Genomic DNA, 24,673 nt, shown 5'->3' with positions numbered 1-24,673 from the left:
ACCAGCCAAGGATAACTTGCAAAGTTCTACAATCTCTGATAAAACAATTCAGTTTTTTAGATAAACACAAAAGATTCTGCAGATGCCGTAAATATTGAGCAACACACACAAATGCTGGTGGAACTCAGCAGAAGAGGCAGTATCTATGGAGAGGCAATAAACAGTTATCGCTTCTGGCAGAAACCTTCCCCCGCCCGAAACGTTCACTAGTTATTCCCTGTGTAGATACTGCCTGACTTGCTGAGCGCCTCTAGAAATTTGTGGGCGTTGTCTTTTTTTAATTAGAAAGCAGCTGCAGGTTATTCCACGTGTTCTCAAACGATTTCCTGTTGCACGATAAAATGGGTGTTTGAGGTCAGCGTGGGGTCGGTGACTGAATGCTGAATTTCTTAATGGATATCCTATTCCCTGTCGCCCCCTTCTCTTCTCCTACTTGCTTGCTTAAAACCTAAGGTTTTCCAATTCTGATAAATAATAATTGACCTGGCGCATTAATCTTTACAAGTGCTGCTTGCACTGCCAGGCATTGCTGTTTCTCTGTTTATAACTTTAGATTTCCAACGATCCAGTCATTTCGACATTACGTTACAATATGTGGTGGTAAGTGGGAATCTCCAACAAACTGATTCCCATATGGTTCGTTAAATACATTTCCAAGAGCTGAACGGTTTTTCGCTCCTAAATCCTGTAAATATAAATAACTGTCTAAGTGTGATAAATAACAATGCAGAAAACGTGAAAATACTGAAGAAATACAGCGCGTCCGATTTCCCATTTCACCCCGGATCCGCGTGCCATTACGTCTTGACATCACGTCGAAGGGGCGGGTGCGCGTTGACGTCACGGGCTGACGTCTGAGGGGTGGTCCGAGTAACGGGGAGCTGGAGGAGAAGGTAAAGAGCGGCAGTCGGCCAGGGCTGAGGGGCGTAGTCGCCGCGGGGAGGCGTGCCTTTGTTACCGATGGTTTTGTGGGGCGGGGTGCTTCGAGTACTGGGGCCGGTGGTTGGATGAATGCCCAAGGGCAAGGCCTAGCTGCCCGTGGGGCCTGATGAATGAGGAGCCTTCTCCGTAAGTTTCAGCGCCGCCTCCCCGTCCCGGCTGCTCCGCCGCGGAGAGCGGCGCAAGGCAGGTACTGAAGCAGGCCGGGTGCGATTGTCAGAGCGCGGTTTGGGGGACGGTGCGGTGCTTTCGCCTCTGAATGAGGAACGGGTCTGACACTCCCTCCCCGGGGAATGTCCAGGCTGCCCAGTGGTACGTGGAGGGAATGCCGGGCCGTGCTTCAACACAGCTGCGGAAAATTCCGCCGCTCCATTTTAATACTGATGAACTCTCCCTAGTGTTTAGCCCTATCTCTATTAACTTGTGTCGGTGTAGGTAACAGCTCAGTTTTCTAGTTACACTGTGTCGTCTTAGTCCATTTGTAGCACTTATTACTCGCCCTTTGTTGCCCTTGAAACATTGACGCTGAACTACTGAATTCGCCTTGAATATACTGTGTTCTTGGGGTTCCTCAGTTTAAACCCAGTGGAGATGATAACTGATATATTTACAATACAGGATTTTGTGTGACCTGGAGTTGGTGGCCTTGAGTGTCGTCAGCTTTTGTTTTCGGAGGGTGCTGTTGAAGTCGAGAGGTCTCCCATAATGTGTATAGGACGCCCTGAAGTGTTGGAAAAACATTATAATTTTGGGAAGGGGAATGATAGATGTTGAAGTATTGAGGTAATTGGAATTAATATAAGATTATTATAGGAATATAGATTAATTTTAATTGAAAGAAATATAGGAATTACAATTTGAAATGAACACAAAATAGATATGAATGTTATGTTGATAAAAGGAAGGAATTGACTGGTGGGCAAACATGAGGAATTCTGCAGATGCTGGAAATTCAAGCAACGCACATCAAAGTTGCTGGTGAACGCAGCAGGCCAGGCAGCATCTGTAGGAAGAGGTACAGTGGACGTTTCAGGCCGAGACCCTGAACCGTGAAATGTCGACTGTACCTCTTCCTAGACATGCTGCCTGGCCTGCTGCATTTACCAGCAACTTTGATGTGTGTTAATTGACTGGTGGGAATAGTTTAGAATTATTTTATTACTCTTGTACAGATCCTAAGAAGATGATGGTGGAATGGCGTTCAGTGAATATGTATTTGTGAATGTTCTCAACTGAGGTGCAGTTCGTTCCAATATCTTGGTCATATATCATTTTCCAACTTCCCGTCAGGGCCAGTGGGGTGCTGAGTGTTTTGGCTGTAAATTGCCTTTTCACTGCCCAGCAATGTGTGTTATGGTTATAAGTGAGCTGTTGAACCTCCTTTCCCCTTATCATTTTAGGTCATAGTCTTCAGGTGCTTATAAAGATTGAGTTAATAGTCTAAGAATGCTTTACATTTGTGGTTTTGCCTCAAATCAGTCCTGATCCTTTCTAGTCAATATGCTCTTCATAGTTGCTAGTTTGGATGGATCAGAGCAAACAGACAAGTGAATTTATTTGTTAGGTTTGTTAGATTACTTGTGAAACTGTATCTGAAAAGTGCTTTTTTTATTGACAGATGGAGGGCTTCATTGATAGGTACCACTTCAATCATTTCTTTTGGCAGATGGAGAACTCCTGGAGTTAGCTTTCCCTTCTGTCATTAACAGTTACAACTTGCCAGATTGTTATTTTTGACCTCTGTTTGTGCCTCCCAAGATCAATTTATTTCCCTCTCAGGATGCAGGCCAGTTTTTTTTGTGTAAGGTCAGAAAGAAATTCCTCCTTTCAGGTTTCCTTTTCCTAATTCACCCTCCCCCTTCAGTTACACACTTGTTTCTCACATGGGAATTGCTTTGGGTGCAATAACTGTAACCCATCTACAAGAATGAAGATGAATCCAATTGCAGTAGCAACATAATGTCCCAACCATTTCTCCCAGTGAACTGCTTCCTGCATTGTAATATGGATAGAGTATGGGTTCTGTCCACCTCAGACTAACCATCAAACTCCTAAAATAAACTCTTCTGAGCTTTATTACCAAAGACAGTACTGTTTGAAGAGGAAATGCTTTATGGATGTTCTCAAAACCTCCTTGAAAAGGTGCAAAATTATTTGTAGGGAATAGCTGGCCCATGACTGTTCAAAATGAAAAGGAACATTCATAATGATATTAAAAATCTTCATTCATTGGGAGCATATCCATCTCCCAAATTTCACACCCACTTGCTTCTCTGGTACCTCTTGCCCCACCTTTGGCAGAATTTGGAGGTCCCACATGGCCACTGTAGAATCTTCAGAACTGCAGTGAGTGTACTCAACCTTTTTCTCATCGTGCAGAATTTCTTGCATCATTTACTGAGTCCTGATGATGCTGAGATATTTTTCAGTCTTAAACATGAGATTCTACAGATGCTGGAAATCCAGAGCAATGCAAAGAGAATACTGGAGGATCACAGCAGATCAGGTAGCATCTATGGAGGGGAATAAACAGTTGATGTTTCAGGCCAAGACCTTTCATCAGGACTGTAAAGGAAGGGGGGGTGGAAGCCAGAATACGGAGGTTGGAGAAGGAAAAGGAGAATAAGCTGGCAAACAATAGGTGAAGCCAGGTGAGGGGCAGGGGAGGATGAAGTGGGAAGCTGGGAGATGATGTAGTAAAGGGCTGAAGAAGGTGGAATCTGACAGGAGAGGAGTGTGGACCAAGGGAGGAAGGGAAGGAATGGCACCAGAGGGAGGTGATAGGCTGTCAAGGAGAAGAGAAAGGTTAAGGGTGGAATTGGAATGGAAAAGGAGAGAAAGGGAATAGGTGAGGGAGTACTGGAGTTTAGCGAAATTGATGTTCATGTTGTGCATTTGGAGGCTACCCATTTGGAATATAAGCTGTTGCTCCTCCAACCCATGAGTGGCCTCATGGTGGCAGTGGAGGAAGGTCATGAACCAACATGTCGGGTGGAATTAAAATGAGAAAGCTCACCTTTTGTGGCAGATTGAGTGAAGGTGCTTGATAAAGCGGTCCCCCCCATCTACATTGGGTTTCACTGATGTAGAGGAGGCCACACTGGGAACACCAGATACAGTACACCATCCTAACACTTCACCTGGAAGGACTGCTTTGGGCCCTGACTGGTGGTGAGTGAGGTGAATGGAGGTGCTGGGGCAGGTGTAGCACTTGTCCCACTTGCAAAGGTAAATGCCAGGTGTGAAAGGATGAGTAGACAAGGCTGTTGTGTAGAGAGTGATCCCTGTGGAAAGCAGAGAGTGGGGCTGAGGGAAAGACGTGTTTAGTGGTAGGGTCCTGTTGAAGATGGCGGAAGTTACAGAGAATGATGTATTTGATGCAGAGTCTCGTGGGGTGATAGGTAAGGACAAGATGAACTCTATTCCTATTGTGACAGGCAGATGGAGTGAGGGAAAATGTCCAGGAAATGGAGGGCATATGGGTCAGGACAACATCACTGGTAGAGGAAGGGAAACTTTGAAGAAGGAGGGTGTCTCGGATGTTCTGGAATAGAAACCTTCTTCTTGAGACCAGATGTAGCAGAGATGGAGGAACTGAGAAAAGTGAATAGCATCTTTGTAAGTGACAAGGTGGAAAGAGGTATAGTCCGAAGGTTTATACTAGTAGACAGTCTATCTCCAGAGATAGTGACAGAAAGATCAAGAAAGGAAGGAGAAATGTCTCAGATCAAATAAATTTGAGGGCAGGGTGGTAGTTGCAGGCAAAGTTGAGTTCAACATGGGTGTGGAAGTAGTGAATGTAGTGCAGAAAGGGTTGGGCCACACCCCCAGCAGGTGGACTGTTCGACTTTGCAGGCGAAAAGATAGGTACAGCTGAGACCGTGGCTTCCTATGGCTACACCTTGGGTGTAGAAGAAGTGAGAAGAAACTAAAGGGAAATTGTTGAGGGTGATGCCAGTTCTGCCAGATGGAGGTGGGTAGTGATGGAGGGGAACTAGTTTGGTCTATTGTATCTTTTAATCTCTTTGTTTTCACGAACAGTGCGTCAGGTTTTCAGAGCCAAACTTGATATTTTCCATATATTACTCACCATAAAATGCTAGTCCATGGTTAGGTTCTGACAGCTATTTGTTAATTTGACAAGAAATGTTTCGTTTAAGTCGGTAAATTTCCCTCATATATGATGGCATTACAGTTACGGATCCCATCTGTGCAGCGCCCCCAAGATCCTGGTGGGTTGTGGGCGAGTGTCTGTGTTGTGGCAAAGCTCTCTCCAGTTCACTCTGATGTTGTCTATCCATTTCTTCCTCTGTCTGCCCCTTTTTCTTTTCCCCTGCACCGTTCCCTGAAGAATGATCTTTGAGAGTCCACTTGATCTTGTTATGTAGAAACATAGAAAACCTACAGCACAATACAAGCTCTTTAGCCCAAAAAGCTGTGCCGAACATGTCCGTACCTTAGAACTACCTAGGCTTACCCATAGCCCTCTATTTTCCTAAACTCCGTGTACCTATCCAGGAGTCTCTTTTTAAAAAAAAAACCTTATCATTTCTGCCTCCACGGCTACCGCCGGCAGCCCATTCCACGCACTCGCCACTCTCTGCGTTTTTAAAAAAACCCCACAAATGAACAAACAACTTACCCTGGCATCTCCTCTGCACCTACTCCCAAGCACCTTAAAACTGTACCCTCTCGTGTTAGCCATTTCAGCCCTGGGGAAAAAGCCTCTGACTATCCAAGCGATCGATGCCTCTCATCATCATATACACTTCTATCAGGTCACCTCTCATCCTCCGTCGCTCCAAGGAGAAAAGGCTGAGTTCACTCAACCTATTCTCATAAGGCATGCTCCCCAGTCCAGGCAACATCCTTGTAAATCTCCTCTGCACCCTGGCCATACCATCTCAGTTTCCTCTTCTTTACTGTGAGCAGTAGATCTTCATAGTGTGTCGTGCTGGGTGATGGTTCTTCATACTTCATCCTTTGAGACATGGTCAGTACAGGAGATGCTAAGGAACCTTCTGAAGCATCTCATATCTACTGCCTGGATCTTCTTTTGCGGTTCTGATGTCAGTCCATGATTCCATGAAGTATGATGACATGCCTTTTCAAATATCCGAAATTAGTTGTTCTGTCCACAGAAACTTCTGCTTCGTCTCTGATCTTCCTTTCCTTTTCAAATTTATTGTCTCCCAAATCTGCGTATATTTTTCAATGTTTAGATTCCATTAGGTTTCCAAAGAAGTTACAAATGGAGCATTTTATGTATCCACAGTAAGCATTACTTTCTCATCTTAACAAGTTTGTAGCCTTTGATGTGAAAGGTTCTTCCATTGTGTCACATCTTGTCCCTTGATGGATGATGCTGGTGGGATTGTAGTCACATGTAATCTGTAGTATCTAGTTGTCAGTGGGTCACCTGAAGTAGCATGTCCTCCTACTTTCCTACCATCCCGAACAAATATATTACTAACTTCCTCCAATGTCCCATTAAACTCAGACTTCTAAAAATGCAAAAAAATCCAACATATGGTCATAATATCTCATTTTAATCTTCTGACTTGTTGCAGGTACAGAGCGTTAAACAGCTGTGGAGTCAGGCCAAACAAACGAAACAGGAATATTTAGGTATCAGGTTAACAAAGGCTTACAGCATGAATGCTCTGAGGTAGAATTGGAGACAATGTAAATAAACACAGAATGCTTTTCAACTTGCCAAGGAAAGCTTGTTATAGGAATCTGACATTCACTAGTGCATGCACATAAATTTATTCCAACTAAATACTGAAAAAGGAAGCTGTTGCCATCAATTCAGTGTGAAGCAGCATGATAGTGTAGTGGTTAGCTCAAAGCTTCACAGTACCAGCAACACGGGTACAATTCCCGCCACTGACTGTAAGCAGTTTGTACGTTTGTCCTGTGGTCGCCTGAGTTTCCTCTCGGTGCCCCCGTTTCCCTCAGTCCAGAGACTACCAGTTGGTCATTGAAAATTGTCCCATGATTAGGCTAGGGTTAAATCGGGCCAGAAGGGCCTTTTCTGCGCTGTAGTTCTATAAAATTTTTTAAAAATTAAAAAGTCCTGTCATACCATCATTCCTCCTGCCACGGTGGTGAGGTTCCATGGCAATACTCCACAATCAAGACCATCTAATACTGGCCCCTGTATTCTCATATGTGGGGGGGGGGGCACTGCATAGTTGGAAAATAGTTCTTATGATTTTCTGTAATAAGAATCCATGTCATCTGGGCATGTGTCAAAAAACATGAGCCGAAAAAAATTGTTTGTTTATTTACATTTTTCTGCACAAATTCTGTGAGAGCAAATTTTATTCCATAGCTTACGGTTTTGAGTAGTGATTTGTGAAATTGGTAAGGGTGATTTCTGTTACCCGAATGGCTGTAACATGGGTTGGCTGTAGTTTGATCTCTGTCTATGGTCTGTCTCTAATTCTGTCTGAAGGTATTCATGCTATAACCCTCATTGTTGTGTTTGTCCTCCTAACTCCACTGTCCATTAACAGAAGTTTAAAACTCTGTGCCTTACATTCTTCCATTGCACCTGTGCTTGTTGCATTGCATTAGATTTTAGTTGGCAGTACAGTATCTCAGGTTTAAAGTTTGCAGTGTGGTTTTCAGATTCTTAATACTCAATTTGTTTAATCCTTTCCATATACATGACCCTCCGAGGAATATGTTCTTGTGATGGGCATCTCCATTTTAACCTGATTTCGCCGTTGCAGCCATACTTTCAGTAGCTGGATCCCAATTTCTGAACTCTACCTCCCGAAAGCTCTGCCCCGCTTCTTTCCTCCGCTAAGATGCCTACTGTTGAGATACAGTGAGGAATAGGCCCTTCCGGCCCTTTGAGCCACACCGCCCAGCAATCCCCCAATTTACCCCTAGCCTAATCACGGGACAGTTTACGATGACCGAAGAAACTTACCAACTGATACATCTGGACGGTGGGAGGGAATCTGTGTGGTCGTGGCGAGAGCCTACAAACTCCTTACAGGCAGTGGTGGGAATCGTACCAGATCACCTGTACTGTAAAGCGTGTGAACCACTGCACTATTGTGCCTGCTGAAATATTAGAGGTGCACCCTAAATGCATATTGTTGGTTGACATTGTTTGCTGAATTACATTTAGTGTAGAGCAGCTGCTAGGGCATTTTAGCTACAGTGGCTTTTGCATTTTAAATCCAGTATAGATTTAAAAGTTTTGAAAATAATTCCAAACGTGTGAATACATGGAAAATGTGCTGGAAATATTCAAACATGCCTGGGATCTGGCATCTGCAGAGGGAGAATTGTTAATGTTGCAAGATGGTTAATGGCCTTTTATTATTTCAGTGGTGTTCCTGGTGCATGTGAATATTCTGCCTGGAACATCTCATGTACCTGTCATAAGTAGAGATATTGACTGAGACTATGACGTGCATCTGTTTCACAATGCTTTTGTAATTTTTTTCACCAATTTCTGTAAATTACCAGCTGAGAAATTACATTCAAATTGCCTTCAAATAAGTTCCCTGTCTTCTGCTGAGATTTCTTGTCATGAAAATAAATTGCCAAGAAATAATAAAGTTTTTCTCAGTAGGTTGTTTGCAAAAGACCATAGGATACAGGAGCAGAAGTAGGCCATTTGGCCCATTGAGTCTGCTCTATAAAGCTCGTGTTACTTAATGCTAACTTTTCTGGGTCATGCTGGAAATTAGAGGAAAGAATGCGCAAAAGCTGAGAAGTTAAACGTACAAGTTTGGAAAGAAGGTGCGACAATGCTTATTATTTTGGGAAACGATGGCAGCTTGAATGCAACTTGTTTCACTTTTTTTTTAAAAACTATTTCTACTTCAATGATAGTCTTAGAACATAGAAGCATAGAAAACCTACAGCACAATACAGGCCCTTCGGCCCACAATGCTGTGCCGAGCATGTCCTTAACTGAGAAATTACCTAGAGTTACCCATAACCCTCTATTTTTCTGAGCTCCATATACCTGTCCAGAAGTCTCTTAAAAGACCCTATTGTATCCACTTCCACCACCGTCACCAGTAGCCCATTCCACGCACTTACCACTCACTGTGTATTTAAAAAAAAAACAACAACAACTTACCCCTGACATTTCCTCTGTATGTACTTCCAACTGTGCCCTCGTGCTAGTCATTTCAGCCCTGGGAAAAAGCCGCTGACTATCCACACGAGCAATACCTTTACACCTTATCTTATACATGTCTATCAGGTCACCTCTCATTCTCCGACACTCGAAGGTGTTACGTGACCAGCAACAATGAATATCAATCGAGACAGGTTATATAAAAACAACCAAACATTTATTAAACACGGATAAACAATTAAAAAAAACGAAAACCTTAACCGGAAGTTAATCGCTATGCAGCTGTTCAACAAATCGCCACTCGGTGCTGGTTCTTAAAGCGTTAAATGTGAAAACAGTTCTTAAAGCGGTAAAGTCAGATGTAGTTCTTAAAATGGTAAATTCGAAAGTCCAACAGATTTATACGTTCAATTGGGAGAGACTTCTCTGGAGAAGGATTTCTTCATAGACGCAACTTTCCTGCTGGTTCTGTCCAAAGGATTCACAATGCAGGAAATTAACAGCTTAAAACAACTGACCTTAAATTCTAGAGAGCACCTTGCATGAACTCTTTTCTCTTTTGGCAAGAGTTATCTTCAATGCAGGTCACTACTCCTTCAATGAAGACTCAATAAGGTCGATCCTTTGTTAAACTGCCGAACGATACCGACTCCTCTCAATCCGTCGGGTCCTGTACTTTGATAAAGTCTTCACTTTCCCGTACTACTGCTGGAATAAGGTACGTCAACACATCTAGCAAAAATTTCCAGTCCAGCACTATTGTACCTTGCAACAGAACGTAACAACCGTTTTAAAAATGAAACTGCGTCATAAAAACAAATACGCAACAGAAACGGAGACACAGTAACGTTCTAGCTGGAAAACTAAAAACTAAACACTAACTGTGTCACCTGAGGTCTTCCCTTATATACCCGTGGTGCACATGTCATCGTGTGACCTCACATCGGGGGGAAAATTACATCAGGTGACCTCCAAAAGACCATTACATCATTCTCACAAAAAAAAATCACAGATCTCCTTGAGGTATGTAACACCAAGGTAAGAAGGCTGAGTTCACTCGACCTATTCTCATAAGGCATGCTCCCCAATCCAGGCAACATCCTTGTAAATCTCCTCTGTATCCTTTCTATGGGTTCCACATCCTTCCTGTAGTGAGGCGACCAGAACTGAGCACAGTACTCCAAGTGGGGTCTGACCAGGGTCCTATATAGCTGCAACATTACCTCTCAGCTCCTAAACTCAATCCCACAATTGATGAAGGCCAATACACCATATACTTTCTTAACCACAGAGTCAAACTGCACAGCATCTTTGAGTGTCCTATGGACTCGGCCCCAAGATCCCTCTGATCCTCCACACTGCCAAGAGTCTTACCATTAATACGATATTCTGTCATCATATTTGACCTACCAAAATGAACCACCTCACACTTCTGTGGATTAAACTCCATCTGCCACTTCCCAGTCTGTTTTTGCATCCTATCAATGTCCCGCTGTAACCTCTGACAGCCCTCCACACTATCCACAACACCTCCAACCTTTGTGTCATCAGCAAATTTACTAACCCATCCCTCCACTTCCTCATCCAGGTCATTTAATAAAAATCACGAAGCGAAGGAGTCCCAGAACAGATCCCTGAGGCACACCACTGGTCACCAACCTCCATGCAGAATATGACCCGTCTACAACCACTCTTTGTCTTCTGTGGGCTAGCCAGTTCTGGATCCACAAAGCAATGTCCCCTTGGATCCCATGCCTCCTTACTTTCTCAATAAGCCTTGCATGAGGTATCTTGTCAAAGTCCTTGCTGAAATCCATATACACTACATCTACTGCTCTACCTTCATCAATGTGTTTAGTCACATCCTCAAAAAAATCAATCAGGCTTGTAAAGTACGATCTGCTTTTCACAAATCTATGCTGACTATTCCTAATCATATTATGCCCCTCCAAATGTTCATAAATCCTGACTCTCAGGATCTTTTCTATCCACATACCGACCACTGAAGTAAGATTCACTGGCCCTCTTCCTTAATCCTGTCCGCCAAGGCCTTCTCATGGCCCCTTCTGGTTCTCCTAATTTCTTTCTTAAGCTCTTTTCTGCTAGCCTTATAAACTTCTAGATCTCTATCATTACTTAGCTTTTTGAATTTTTTGTAAGCTCTTCTTGACTAGATTTACAACAACCTTTGTACGTTATGGTTCCTGTATCCTACCATTCTTTCCATCTCATTGGAACGTACCTATGCAGAACTCCACGCAAATATCCCCTAAACATTTGCCACATTTCTTCTGTACATTTCCTTGAGAGCATCTGTTCCCAGTTCATGCTTCCAAGCTCTTGCCTGATAGCTTCATATTTCCCCTTACTCCAGTTAAACACTTCCCTAACTTGTCTTATTTCTTGGTTAACTGCAAAAACTGATCACATTCTGTGCTACATATTTAATTCTGAAAGGTAGGAAAATCAGCAGATTTGTGGAATAAAATAATTAATTGACTTTGAGAAACTTAGCACTGTTTTTGATTTAAGTTTTATTATGGGCTGAATTCATGTTATTAATAGGAAGTCCAGCTCCCGAACATATACATTTTGGCAGCGATACTTTTGAAACTTTCTGGAATTAGGAAATCAGTGGGGTAACATTGTCTCCAATACCCTGTGAGATTCAGCACACTCCATTGTCATTAAACTATCCTGCTCCCCGAGTGTGTGGTCCACTTAGCTGGGTCATGATAGTTGTCACACCAAACTTCGAGTACCATTCCTTTCCCCTTTTTGCTTGCAGTTCCTGATTCCTGATGCAAGTTTATTACCTGAAATGTTAACCATTTCTCTTTCCACAGATGTTGTCTGACCTGCTGAGTGTTTGCAGCATTTTCTGTTTTGATTATTAATGGACAGGAATTGATTATTTCACCAGAGCCAGTCTGAAAATCTGTCAGGTAAGGTACTTGCATCTGGGGTGGATGATCTGCCCTTGAGCTACAGTCTTTTGAACACTACCGAGACACTTGAAAATTTAATGTTATAAAGTGTGATTAGATTTGTTGGTTGTGATCATTGGCCAGTGCTCTGTGAAGGATAGTTAACTTTTAAGTTAACGTCATGACCAGCTCTCGATCATCAGTGTTAGCCATTTATTTAGCTGCCACACTAAAACTGCACTTTCACTGGAGTTCTATCTGAGGCAGCAGCCACAGTATCTTATAAATGAAGTTAATGTTTAAATAGTTATATGAAGTATGTGAGGTTTCTTTCTCAGCTATTCAGGGAAGCTTATCACAAGATCAGTGGGTTCCTCTCTATAAAATTCTGTGTTTGTGTTTTTTTGGGGGTATTATGTTTGTTGGAATTGAGTGCTAGAATCATCCCTTTGTTCCTGCAGTTTTGGTCTCAGTTTTCTAACTTTCATTGCTCTGCCATCAGCAGTTGTGCTGCGCTGGTACAAAGCTTCAGAATTCCTTCCCTAAAAATGCACCACCTCTCTAGCTACCAAGTTTTTGTTTAACTCTGTATTGATTAGTTTCTTTGCAATGTAAACTTCATCATCAATGTGTGTTTTTGTATGAAAGCCCCAATCATTCTGCTCCTTTCCTCACTTGAATATTATTTCCCAAGGAGTATTTACCATCTATTCTTGACCAAAGTACACAAGCATTCTCCTGTGTTGAAATTAATGTTCTACTTGTTGCTAGCTCTGCAAAGCTGTTATTTTATTCCCTTGGTTTTTATCTCTACCTCATAAAGTTTTATGTCAGCGTCTTTTGAAGTTGTACTTTGGTCTAGATTGTTTGCAGCAATGAGCCCAGGATACCTCCTTTTTGGACACTTAACATCTTCTGCCAGTTTGAAACTTCTCTTTCTTCTCAGGATCGAGGCTGATTCTCCTTTAGTGGGTTCTGAGGTGGCTAATGAGGCCAATGTGGAGAGCACAGACGTGGCAGGAGGGGGCACAGCTTTGGCCCTGTGTACAGGCTTTCCATCTGCTTCTTGATATATGGCCTTGTACTCTCAATACCAGTCCAAATGATTTTGATTACTGTTCATACTTTTTCCTTTTATCTGGATCAGTGCTGTAAACTATTAAAGGGCAGTGCCTGATATCTGGCAAATGCCCAAATTTCTTTACTTTATACTTTATTGTCATCAAACAATTGGTACTACAACGTACAATCATCACAGCGATATTTGATTCTGCGCTTCACACTCCCTGGATTACAAATATTAAATATATTAAAAATAGTTAAAATTAGTAAATATTAAAAATTTAAATTATAAATCATAAATAGAAAATAGAAAAATGGGAAGTAAGGTAGTGCAAAAAAACCGAGAGGCAGGTCCAGATATTTGCAGGGTACGGCCCAGATCTGGGTCAGGATCCGTTCAGCAGTCTTATCACAGTTGGAAAGAAGCTGTTCCCAAATCTGGCTGTACGAGTCTTCAAGCTCCTGAACCTTCTCCCAGAGGGAAGAAGGAAGAGGGACGAAAAGTGTGTTGGCTGTGTGGGTGGTGTCCTTAATTATCCTGGCAGCACTGCTCTGACAGTGTGTGGTGTAAAGTGAGTCCACGGACGGAAGATTGATTTGTGTGATGTGCTTCGCCGTGTTCACGATCTTCTGCAGCTTCTTTCGGTCTTGGACAGGACAACTTCCATACCAGGTTGTGATGCACCCTAGAAGAATGCTTTCTACGGTGCATCTATAAAAATTAGTGAGGTTTTTTAGGGGACAGGCCAAATTTCTTTAGTTTTCTCAGGAAGTAAAGGCAGTGGTGGGCCTTCTTGGCAGTGAACTCTGCTTGGTTGGACCAAGTCAGGTCATTTGTGATATTGACCCTGAGGAACTTAAAGCTTTTGACCTGTTCCACTTGCGCACCACCGATGTAAATTGGGTCATGCGGTCCGCTACTCCTTCTGAAGTCAACAACCAATTCCTTCGTCTTGCTGATGTTAAGGGATAGGTTATTGTCTTCGCACCATGTCACCAGGTTCTTAATTTCCTCTCTGTACTCAAACTCATCATTACCCGAGATATGGCCTACAATTGTTGTGTCATCAGCAAACTTATATATTGAGTTTGATGGAAACTTGGCTACGCAATCATGGGTGTACAGTGAGTACAGCAGGGGGCTGAGTACACAGCCTTGTGGTGCTCAGAGTGATTGTAGAGGAGAGCTTGTCCCCTATTTTTACAGCCTGGGTCCTGTCTGTGAGGAAGTTGAAGATCCAGCTGCAGAACTGAGTGCTGAGGCCCAGGTTCCGGAGCTTAGGAATCAGTTTATTTGGAACGATGGTATTAAAGGCAGAGTTGTAGTCAATGAAAAGGAGCCTTACGTATGCGTCTTTATTCTCCAGGTGTTCTAAGGAGGAATGTAGGGCCAGAGAGATGGCATCTGCTGTTGACCTGTTGCTCCGGTAGGCGAATTGCAAAGCGTCGAGGTTGACTGGTAGGCTGTGGTTGATGAGTGCCAAAACCAATCTCTGGAAGCACTTCATAGCAATTGATGTCAGAGCCACAGTTCGATAGTCATTCAGGCATGCCACCTTGTTCTTCTTCAGCACTGGGATTATCGTTGCCTTCTTAAAACACAAGGGGAACTTAGACTGAAGCAAGGAGCATTTGAGGATGTCAGCAAACACTCCAGCTAGCTCGCTTGCACAGGCCCAGAGAACCCGTGCTGGGACGCCATCTGGGCCCGTCGCCTTCTTCAGGAAGGCCCTTCTAACGTCCTCCTTGGTGACGATGAATCTTGATGCCACCAGGTCTGGTTCATCCGGAGGGAGTGGGACGCTTCTCTTCTGTTCGAATCTTGCGTAGAATATGTTAAGTTCGTCAGGAAGAGAAGCGCCACAGTTGTTGATATTCCCAGCCTTTTCTTTGCGCCCCAGTGATCTCATTTAGACCCTGCCATAGTCTACTGGTATCCCTTTGGTTAGCCTGGGCTTCCAACATGGCTCGATATTGCCTCTTGGTGCCCTTAATGGCCACATCTGCGCCAGGTGCACCTAGATGTAACTCCTCAGAGACCGTGTTAGGGATCCGGAGCTGCAGCTTGATGACCTACTGCTTATTAGGGAAAGTGAAGAGGTGATAGACAGGAGCTACAGGGAGGTAGTCATCCCTAGGTACAGGGGTCAGATAACTGGGTCACTGTCAAGAGAGGGAGGGGAAATGCCCAGATAGTGGAGAGCACACATGTGGCTGTCCCCCTCAGCAACAAATATCTTGTTCTGGATGCTGTTGAGGGGGATGACCTGACAGTGGACGCCCACGGTGACTGGGTCTCTGGCACTGAGCTTGGCACTGTTGTGCAGGAGAGAAGGAGGGAGAAGAGAAATGTGGTAGTTGTAGGGGATTCCATAGTCAGGGGAACAGACAGGAGATTCTGTGAGCCTGACAGAGATACCCGCATGGTGTGTTGCCTCCCAGGTGCCAGGGTACGGGATGTCTCGGATTGGGTCCTGAATATTCTGAAGGGGGAGGGTGAGCAGCCAGTTGTCTTGGTACATGTTGGTACCAATGACATAGATAGGACAAAGGAGGTCCTGAAGAGAGATTTCCAGGAGTTAGGAAGGAAGCTGAGAAGCAGGACCTCCAGGGTAGTAATCACGGGATTGTTACCTGTGCCACGTGCTAGCGAGGGCAAGAATAGTCAGATCAGGCAGATGAATGCGTGGCTGAGAGACTGGTGTAGGGGGCAGGGCTTCAGATTCTTGGATAATTGGGATCTCTTCTGGGGGAAGTATGACTTGTTCAAAAAGGACAGGTTACGCCTGAACCCGAAGGGGACCAATATCTTGGCGGGAAAGTTTAATAGAGCTGTTAGGGAGGGTTTAAGCTAATTTGGCAGGGGGATGGGAACCGGAATGACAGAGCGGAGGAAGGGGAAAACAGAAATAAATCTAAGATAGTGAGCAGTAAAGATGTCAGGAAAGACAGGCAGGTGATGGGGCAAATTTGTAGCCATTGGGATGAGTTGCAATGCAATAAAGTTGCAGTGAAATCAAAGCGAAAAGTATCAAATACTGGTCTTAAAGTGTTGTACTTAAATGCATGCAGCATAAGGAATAAAGTGGATGATCTTGTTGTACAGCTACAGATTGGCAGGTATGATATTGTGGCCATTACTGAGACCTGGCTAAAGAACGCATGTCTCTGGGAGCTGAACGTCCAAGGATACTGTATTGGAAGGATAGGAACGTAGGCAGAGGGGGAGGCGTGGCTTTATTGGTAAGAAATGATATTAAATCATTAGAAAGAGGTGATATAGGATCGGAAGGTGCAGAATCTTTATGGGTTGAGCTAAGAAATCACAGGGGTAAAAGGACCCTGATGGCAGTTATTTATAGGCCTCCAAACAGCTGCAGGGATGTGGACTACAAATTACAACAGGAAATAGAAAAGGCTTGTCAGAAGGGCAGTGTTACGATAATTGTGGGGGATTTTAACATGCGAGTAGATTTGGGAAAATCAGGTCAGCACTGGATCTCAAGAGAGAATTTGTAGAATGTCTGCAAGATGCCTTTTTAGAACAGCTTGTTGTTGAGCCCACTAGGGGATCGGCTGTACTGGATTGGGTATTGTGTAATGAACCGGAGGTGATTGGAGAGATTGAGGTGAAGGAACTCTTAGGAGGCGGTGATCATAACGTGATTGAGTTCACTGTGAAATTGGAAAAAGAGAAGCCGAAATCTGATGTGTCGGTATTTCAGTGGAGTAAAGGAAATTACAGTGGCATGAGAGAGGAACTGGCCAAAGTTGACTGGAAAGGGACACTGGTGGGGAAGGCGGCAGAGCAGCAGTGGCTGGAGTTTATGCGAGAAATGAGGAAGGTGCAAGACAGGTATATTCCAAAGAAGAAGAAATTTTCGAGTGGAAAAAGGATGCAACCGTGGTTGACGAGAAGACAAAGCCAAAGTTAAAGCAAAAGAGAGAGCGTACAAGGAAGTAAAAATTAGTGGGAAGACAGAGGATTGGGAAGTTTTTAAAACCTTACAAAAGGAAACCAAGAATGTCATTAAGAGGGAAAAGATTAACTATGAAAGGAAGCTAGCAAATAATATCAAAGAGGATACTAAAAGCTTTTTCAAGTATATAAAGAGTAAAAGACAGGTGAGAGTAGATATAAGACCGATAGAAAATGATGCTGGAGAAATTGTAATGGGAGATAAGGAGATGGCAGAGGAACTGAATGACTATTTTGCATCAGTCTTCACTGAGGAAGACATCAGCAGTATACTGGACACTCAAGGGTGGCAGGGAAGAGAAGTGTGCGCAGTCACAATTACGACAGAGAAAGTACTCAGGAAGCTGAATAGTCTAAAGGTAGATAAATCTCCTGGACCAGATTGAATGCACCCTCGTGTTCTGAAGAAAGTAGCTGTGGAGATTGCGGAGGCATTAGCGATGATCTTTCAAAAGTCGATAGATTCTGGCATAGTTCCGGAGGACTGGAAGATTGCAAATGTCACTCTGCTTTTTAAGAAGGGGGCAAGGAAGCAAAAAGGAAATTATAGACCTGTTAGCTTGACATCGGTGGTTGGGAAGTTGTTGGAGTCGATTGTCAAGGATGAGGTTACAGAGTACCTGGAGGCATATGACAAGGTAGGCAGAACTCAGCATGGATTCCTTAAAGGAAAATCCTGTCTGACAAACCGATTACAATTTTTTGAGGAAATTACCAGTAGACTAGACAAGGGAGATGCAGTGGATGTTGTATATTTGGATTTTCAGAAGGCCTTTGACAAGGTGCCACACATGAGGCTACTTAACAAGATAAGAGCCCATGGAGTTACGGGAAAGTTACATACGTAGATAGAGCGTTGGCTGATTGGCAGGAAACAGAGTGGGAATAAAGGGATCCTACTCTGGTTGGCTGCCGGTTACCAGTGGTGTTCCACAGGGGTCAGTGTTGGGGCCGCTTCTTTTTACATTGTACATCAACGATTTGGATTATGGAATAGATGGCTTTGTGGCTAAGTTTGCTGACGATACGAAGATAGGTGGAGGGGCTGGTAGTGCTGAGGAAACGGAGAGTCTGCAGAGAGACTTGGATAGATTGGAAGAATGGGCAGAGAAGTGGCAAATGAAGTACAATGTTGGAAAGTGTATGGTTATGCACTTCGGCAGAAAAAATAAACGGGCAGATTATTATTTAAATAGAGAAAGAATTCAAAGTTCTGAGATGCAACGGGACTTGGGAGTCCTCGTACAGGATACCCTTAAAGTTAACCTCCAGGTTGAGTCAGTAGTGAAGAAGGCGAATGCAATGTTGGCATTCATTTCTAGAGGAATAGAGTATAGGAGCAGGGATGTGATGTTGAGGCTCTATAAGGCACTGGTGAGACCTCACTTGGAGTACTGTGGGCAGTTTTGGTCTCCTTATTTAAGAAAGGATGTGCTGACGTTGGAGAGGGTACAGAGAAGATTCACTAGAATGATTCTGGGAATGAGAGGGTTAACATATGAGAAACATTTGTCCGCTCTTGGACTGTATTCCTTGGAGTTTAGAAGAATGAGGGGAGACCTCATAGAAACATTTCGAATATTGAAAGGCGTGGACAGAGTGGATGTGGCAAAGTTGTTTCCCATGATGGGGGAGTCTAGTACGAGAGGGCATGACTTAAAGATTGAATGGCGTCCATTCAGAACAGAAATACAAAGAAATTTTTTTAGTCAGAGGGTGGTGAATCTATGGAATTTGTTGCCACGGGCAGCAGTGGAGGCCAAGTCATTGGGTGTATTTAAGGCAGAGATTGATAGGTATCTGAGTAGCCAGGGCATCAAAGGTTATGGTGAGAAGGCGGGGGAGTGGGACTAAATAGGAGAATGGATCAGCTCATGATAAAATGGTGGAGCAGACTTGATGGGCCAAATGGCCTACTACTGCTTTGTCTTATGGTCTTAATGGGTTTCTGGAGTTCACGCCTGGAATCTGTGTAGCGACTGGTATCCCCGGACCTAAAAGCTGCAGCTCTAGCCTTTAAAAGGGACTTGACGTCATAATTCATCCAAGGTTTCCGGTTAGGGAATACCCGGAAAGTCTTGTGAGACACACAGTCCTCCGTGCATTTCCAGATAAAGTCCGTGACAGCCGAGGCATACTCATCAATGTTAGTTGCCGAGTCCTTGAATACTAACCAGTCCACCAATTCAAAGCAGTCATGGAGGACCTCATCCGTTTCCTCCGTCCAACGCGACACTACTTTTGACACCGTGACCTCCCGCTTCAGTTTCTGTTTGTAAGCCAGGAGGAGGAGTACGGCCTGATGGTCCGATTTTCCGAAGTGAGGTCGTGGAATGGAACGGTGGGCATCCTTGACTGCTGTGTAGCAGTATATTTGGGCCTCTAGTGGGGCAGGAGACATGTTGGTATAACATGAGGTTGGCCTGGTTAGAGTCCCTGGCTGTAATGAGCAAAGCCTCCGGATACCTGGTCTGAAGTTCACTGATGTTGGCATACAGTATGTTCAGAGCATACTCCACGTCCCCCTGGGGTGGGGGGGGGGGCAATGTAGACTGCTGTCAGTATGACCGAGGTGAATTCCCGTGGCAGATAGTAGGGACGACACTTCACTGACAGGTGTTCCAGGTCCAGGTTGCAGGAGCTTGTCAGTGCCACTGTGTCCGAGCACCACCCATTGTTGATCAGTAGGCAGACACCATCTCCCCTCGTCCTGCCTGAAGACGCCGTGCGGTCCATCCAATAGATCGAAAATCCCTCCGGTGATGGCACAGTTGGGGGTGGCAGGGGAGAGCCAGGTCTCGGTGAAACAGAATACACAGCAGTTCTGCATCTCCCTGCAGTAAGTGAGTCTCCCTTTAAGATCATCCACCTTGTTCTCTATGGCTTGCACATTAGCTAGTAGGATGGTGGGCATAGGGACCCTGAAGTCCCTCAGCTTCAATCTAACCAGCAGCCCAGCTCTTTTCCTACTCTTCCTCGGTAAATTATGTATCTTTCCAGGTCTCCATTGATGCAGTGTGTTGTCAGCTCTTTGATGTTGGTGGGTCGTGTCGTCGTGCGCTCCGGGTCGGGCTGAGTAACCGGGGAGGCTCCGCTGCCATTTCCCGCTGCTGGGGGCCCAGGCTCTCGATTGGGTTGGGCCCCGAAGCCGACACTTAATCCCGGATGGCCGGGTTCCTTGCTAAAACAAGCCCTTAAGCCGATCACGGTTGCGGAGGCCTCCACTCCAGTCGAGCCTTGGGCTCGATTTCCGAGGTCGGCTGCAGAGGCCTCACTTCCAGCAGCTGTGGATGGCCACCAACGGGGCTTTACGTTGGTCGCTCCGGGGAAGCGTCTGGGGCATCTTGAGGTCTCCGCCATCACTTCTGTGTGGTCGTCTGCTTTGGAGAGGTGCTGGTCGGAATAGGCCGTGTCTCCAAGTGCTCCGGCATGGTAGCAGACCGTGGGACTCCGGGAACGTGGTGGGCCTCGCTGGTCGGGTCCCGGTGCGGTCCGGAGTTTAAGAAGCAGTTCTGGTGCGGTGGCCTCCAGCTGGGTCAGTAACTTTGCCAGGGTGTTGTTGACCTTTATCTTGCTAAACTTAGGAAGGACTAGCGGAACACACACAAAATGCTGGAGGAACTCAGCAGGTCAGGCAGCATCAGTGCATTTCAGGGCTAGTGTTTTCTTTTCTCCAAATGATTTTCAAAAGTCGATTGAGGAATTTTTCCTAGTTGAGTCATAGAGCTATACAGCATGGATACAGGCTGTTCTACCCAACGAGTCCATGCTGATCATAGTGCCCACCCAGCTTGTCCCAATTTTCTGCATTCAGCCTGTATCCCTCTTAAGCTCCAATCCTCTATAGACTTATCCATGTCTTCCTTAAATGATACCATTGTGTTGGTGCAGCCACTTGTTCCGGCAGCTCATTCCACCTGCTCATTATCCTCTGCATGAAGAAATTGCCCCTCGGGTACCTTTTGAATCTTTCCCCTCTTGTCTGAAATTTATGCTCCCCCCTAGTTTTGGGCTCCGGATCCTGGGGTGAAGGCTGTTACTGTACACCTTATCTATGCCTCTTGTAATTTTAAATACTTGTATAAGGTCACCACTTGTTCTCCTATGCGCCAAGGAATAAAGTCCTACCCTGGCCAACCTCCCCATAAATTGGTCTCTAGGTGTGACAACATCCTTGTAAAAATTCCTATAACAGGGTGACAAAACTCTGAACAGTACTAGTGCAGCCTCACCAATAGAACTGCAACACAATATCCCAACTCCTGTACTCTGTCCTGACTGAAGGAGGCCAGCGTGCTAAATGACTTTTTCACTATCCTGTGTCACTACTTTCAACAATTTCCTCAGCATTTTGTATGTGATACACTTTTACCCTGATGCATTACACTCCCTAGTGGTGACTTTCCAAATTGCATCACCTCACACTTGCCTGATTTGAAATCCATTTGCCACTTCCTGGCCCACTTATCCAAACGATCAAGATCCCCCTGTAATCTCCAGTAACCACCTTCACTACAAAAAACAGCACCTAATTTTGTGTCATCTGCAAACTTATTGATCAATGTACATTTGCATCCAACTTACCTATGCCACTTATAATCTTAAACACTTGTCACAACATCAACTCCTGAGGCACACCAGTAGTCATCACACCCATTCGGAGAAGCAGGTTCTTCAACCACCATCCTCAGCTTCTTGCTTCCAAGCCAATTTTGAATCCACCTAAATAGGTTTCCCTGGATTCCATGTGACCTCACATTCCAGATCTGCTTACCATGTGGGACCTTACTGCTGAAGACCAAGTATACAACATCCACTGCCCGATCCTCACTGCCTTTTTGGTTACTTCAAAACAAAACTGAAAAGTTCAATAGGCATGACTTCCCATGCACAAGGTGATGCTGACTCCTGATCAGTACATTTGAATTACCTTGTATGTTCACTTGTAATAATGTAGCCCATGACAATACTCATGAGGATGAAGATATGTTAACAGTTCCATCAGCATTCAGAACTCAAGCATGTTTTTAATTTAAACCCATGGCCCATTGATGTCTATCAATATGTGCTGTTATCATTATCCAGTTTTCCAGTGGCCTTGTTATCGTTCTGTTCCTTTCATTCTGTCCTCTTTTAAAATTCTGATGCCCTCATTTGGAGCCAATGAAGGTATAATTAGTTTAGTTCAAAAACTTGGTTCAGTCTTTGAGCCAATTAAAGACAAAAAAAATCACTTGTACTTGAGACTTGGCTTTTTAATTAAGTTTTGATGAATCATACTGATATATCTTAATGCAATATCTCTTAGCTGTGTCCACAAGTTACCTTAAAATATTTTCAAACACTTAAAGGCATTACAGATTGAAACTGATGTTGCTATGCTCTTGTCCAGATTATAGCAGTTCTGATGTGCTGGTTTTCAGTATATTGGTTGCTTTTATGGTTGGACTGATCAATTATTTATCTCACTGCATTAAGCCCCTGTAAGAATTCTTCAACTATTACTTAAACCCTACTTTAAACTTCAAGATATTCTAAATTACTTGAGTAATTATTTCAGACCATTGTGAAATCCTCTAGTTTCCAGAACAAAGCTAAAACAAATAGTGGTGCTTTGTGGTTCAGACTTGTAAGAAAATGGTCAATATGGTCTTAACAAAAATGCATATTCAACTGTGAGATCAGGTCTGGCCTGTGCTTCATTTTGTATTTATCTGCAGACACTGCATAGCCATGATTCCTCATCCAGCAAAAATGTGTACAACTCGATTTGAAAAATTGTTTTAAGGATTTTTACAGTTTCAATTTCTAATCCTGCAAATGGAGTTTCTTGTTGTATTGTTTTGTGAAAGTTATTAAGCATTGATCATAGTTATAGTTTCTCAATTTATTAATGGTGGATTTATTTATTGAGATAACTGCATGGAATAGGCCCCTCCAGCAATCACCTGATATAATCCTAGCCTAATCACGGGACGATCTTCAATGACCAATTAACCTACCAACTGCTGTGTCTTGTTCTGTGGGAAGAAACCCTCACAGTCATGGGGAGGATGTAGAAACTTGTTCCAGGCCGTGGCAGGTATTGTGCCTGGGCTGCCTGTACTGTAGAGCATTGTGCTAACCACTATGCTGCCATGCTGCTCCCAGTTATGTATCACTTGGATTATGAGAATCTTGGAATGGTCATGTTTCTCTGTTAATTAAAGTTTCAGCATACTCCATTTATGGTGACCTTACCAACCATATGTATCAGCACTTGGTCTGCAGCCTTCTAAGTCTTGATAATTCAAATGTTCTTCCAAATTTTTAAAAAAGTTGTGAAAATACTTACCTCCACCGTGGTGCCAGGCAATGCATTCCAGATTATGAAAGCACTATGGGTGGCTGTGGAACGAAAAGTTCCTCAGACCTCTGATTACGCAGTCCAAATATTTGCAAATGTTAATTGTCAGGGCATAACCCCCTTTAATACTTTTGGTGGAAATTATTAATGTTCACTTGGTTTCATAGAAACATAGAAAATAGGTGCAGGAGTAGGCCATTCGGCCCTTCGAGCCTGCACCACCATTTATTATGATCATGGCTAATCATCCAACTCCGAACCCTGCCCCAGCCTTCCCTCCATACCCCCTGATCCCCGTAGCCACAAGGGCCATATCTAACTCCCTCTTAAATATAGCCAATGAACTGGCCTCAACTGTTTCCTGTGGCAGAGAATTCCACAGATTCACCACTCTCTGTGTGAAGAAGTTTTTCCTAATCTCGGTCCTAAAAGGCTTCCCCTTTATCCTCAAACTGTGGCCCCTCATTCTGGACTTCCCCAACATTGGGAACAATCTTCCTGCATCTAGCCTGTCCAATCCCTTTAGGATTTTATACGTTTCAATCAGATCCCCCCTCAATCTTCTAAATTCCAACGAGTACAAGCCCAGTTCATCCAGTCTTTCTTCATATGAAAGCCCTGCCATTCCAGGAATCAATCTGGTGAACCTTCTTTGTACTCCCTCTATGGCAAGGATGTCTTTCCTCAGATTAGGGGACCAAAACTGCACACAATACTCCAGGTGTGGTCTCACCAAGGCCTTGTACAACTGCTGTAGTACCTCCCTGCTCCTGTACTCGAATCCTCTTGCTATAAATGCCAGCATACCATTCGCCTTTTTCACCGCCTGCTGTACCTGCATGCCCACTTTCATTGACTGGTGTATAATGACACCCAGGTCTTGTTGCACCTCCCCTTTTCCTAATCGGCCACCATTCAGATAATAATCTGTTTTCCTATTTTTGCCACCAAAGTGGATAACTTCACACTTATCCACATTAAATTGCCTATTCAAGTGCTTATTGTTGAATTTATAACAGTAATTAATCTTGCTTTGACACGCCCTGGTACAACATCTCCTGAAGCCGTCAGCACAAGAAGCAACACAATGATTTGGAGTTTCCTAGACTTTACAATGCACTGTCAGGTTCAATGTGTTCAAAATGTTCTTTATGCTTCATACAAATCTCCATTTTATAATTCTTGTGATATAATCCACAGTTTCCTTTCTGTGTCTATTCAGCTATCATGAAAGATAAACCATAGAGCACAGAAACAGGCCCTTCAGCCTACAATGTTGTGCTGAACAAATTAAACGAGTTATTAGA

The 24,673-nt window shown here is 43.9% G+C and overlaps 1 protein-coding gene across 7 annotated transcripts in view; it reads left to right on the top strand.

Annotated features, from left to right (window-relative positions):
• Positions 1–840: 840 nt before the first annotated feature.
• The window catches only part of LOC134357460 (mitochondrial nicotinamide adenine dinucleotide transporter SLC25A51-like), a 45,274-nt gene continuing 21,441 nt past the window's right edge, over positions 841–24,673 (top strand). For 2 of the 7 annotated variants that reach the window (XR_010020631.1, XM_063069061.1), the window contains exons 1-2: positions 901–1,129; positions 11,899–11,997. The gene's annotated coding sequence lies outside the window, so the exon portion shown is untranslated. The other 5 variants (XM_063069062.1, XM_063069066.1, XM_063069068.1 and 2 more) reach the window with 5 other exon arrangements.

This window comes from Mobula hypostoma, chromosome 16 (genome assembly GCF_963921235.1).
Source record: "Mobula hypostoma chromosome 16, sMobHyp1.1, whole genome shotgun sequence".
In the NCBI taxonomy this organism is placed as follows: domain Eukaryota; kingdom Metazoa; phylum Chordata; class Chondrichthyes; order Myliobatiformes; family Myliobatidae; genus Mobula; species Mobula hypostoma.
This window is presented reverse-complemented; position numbering and strand designations above follow the sequence as displayed.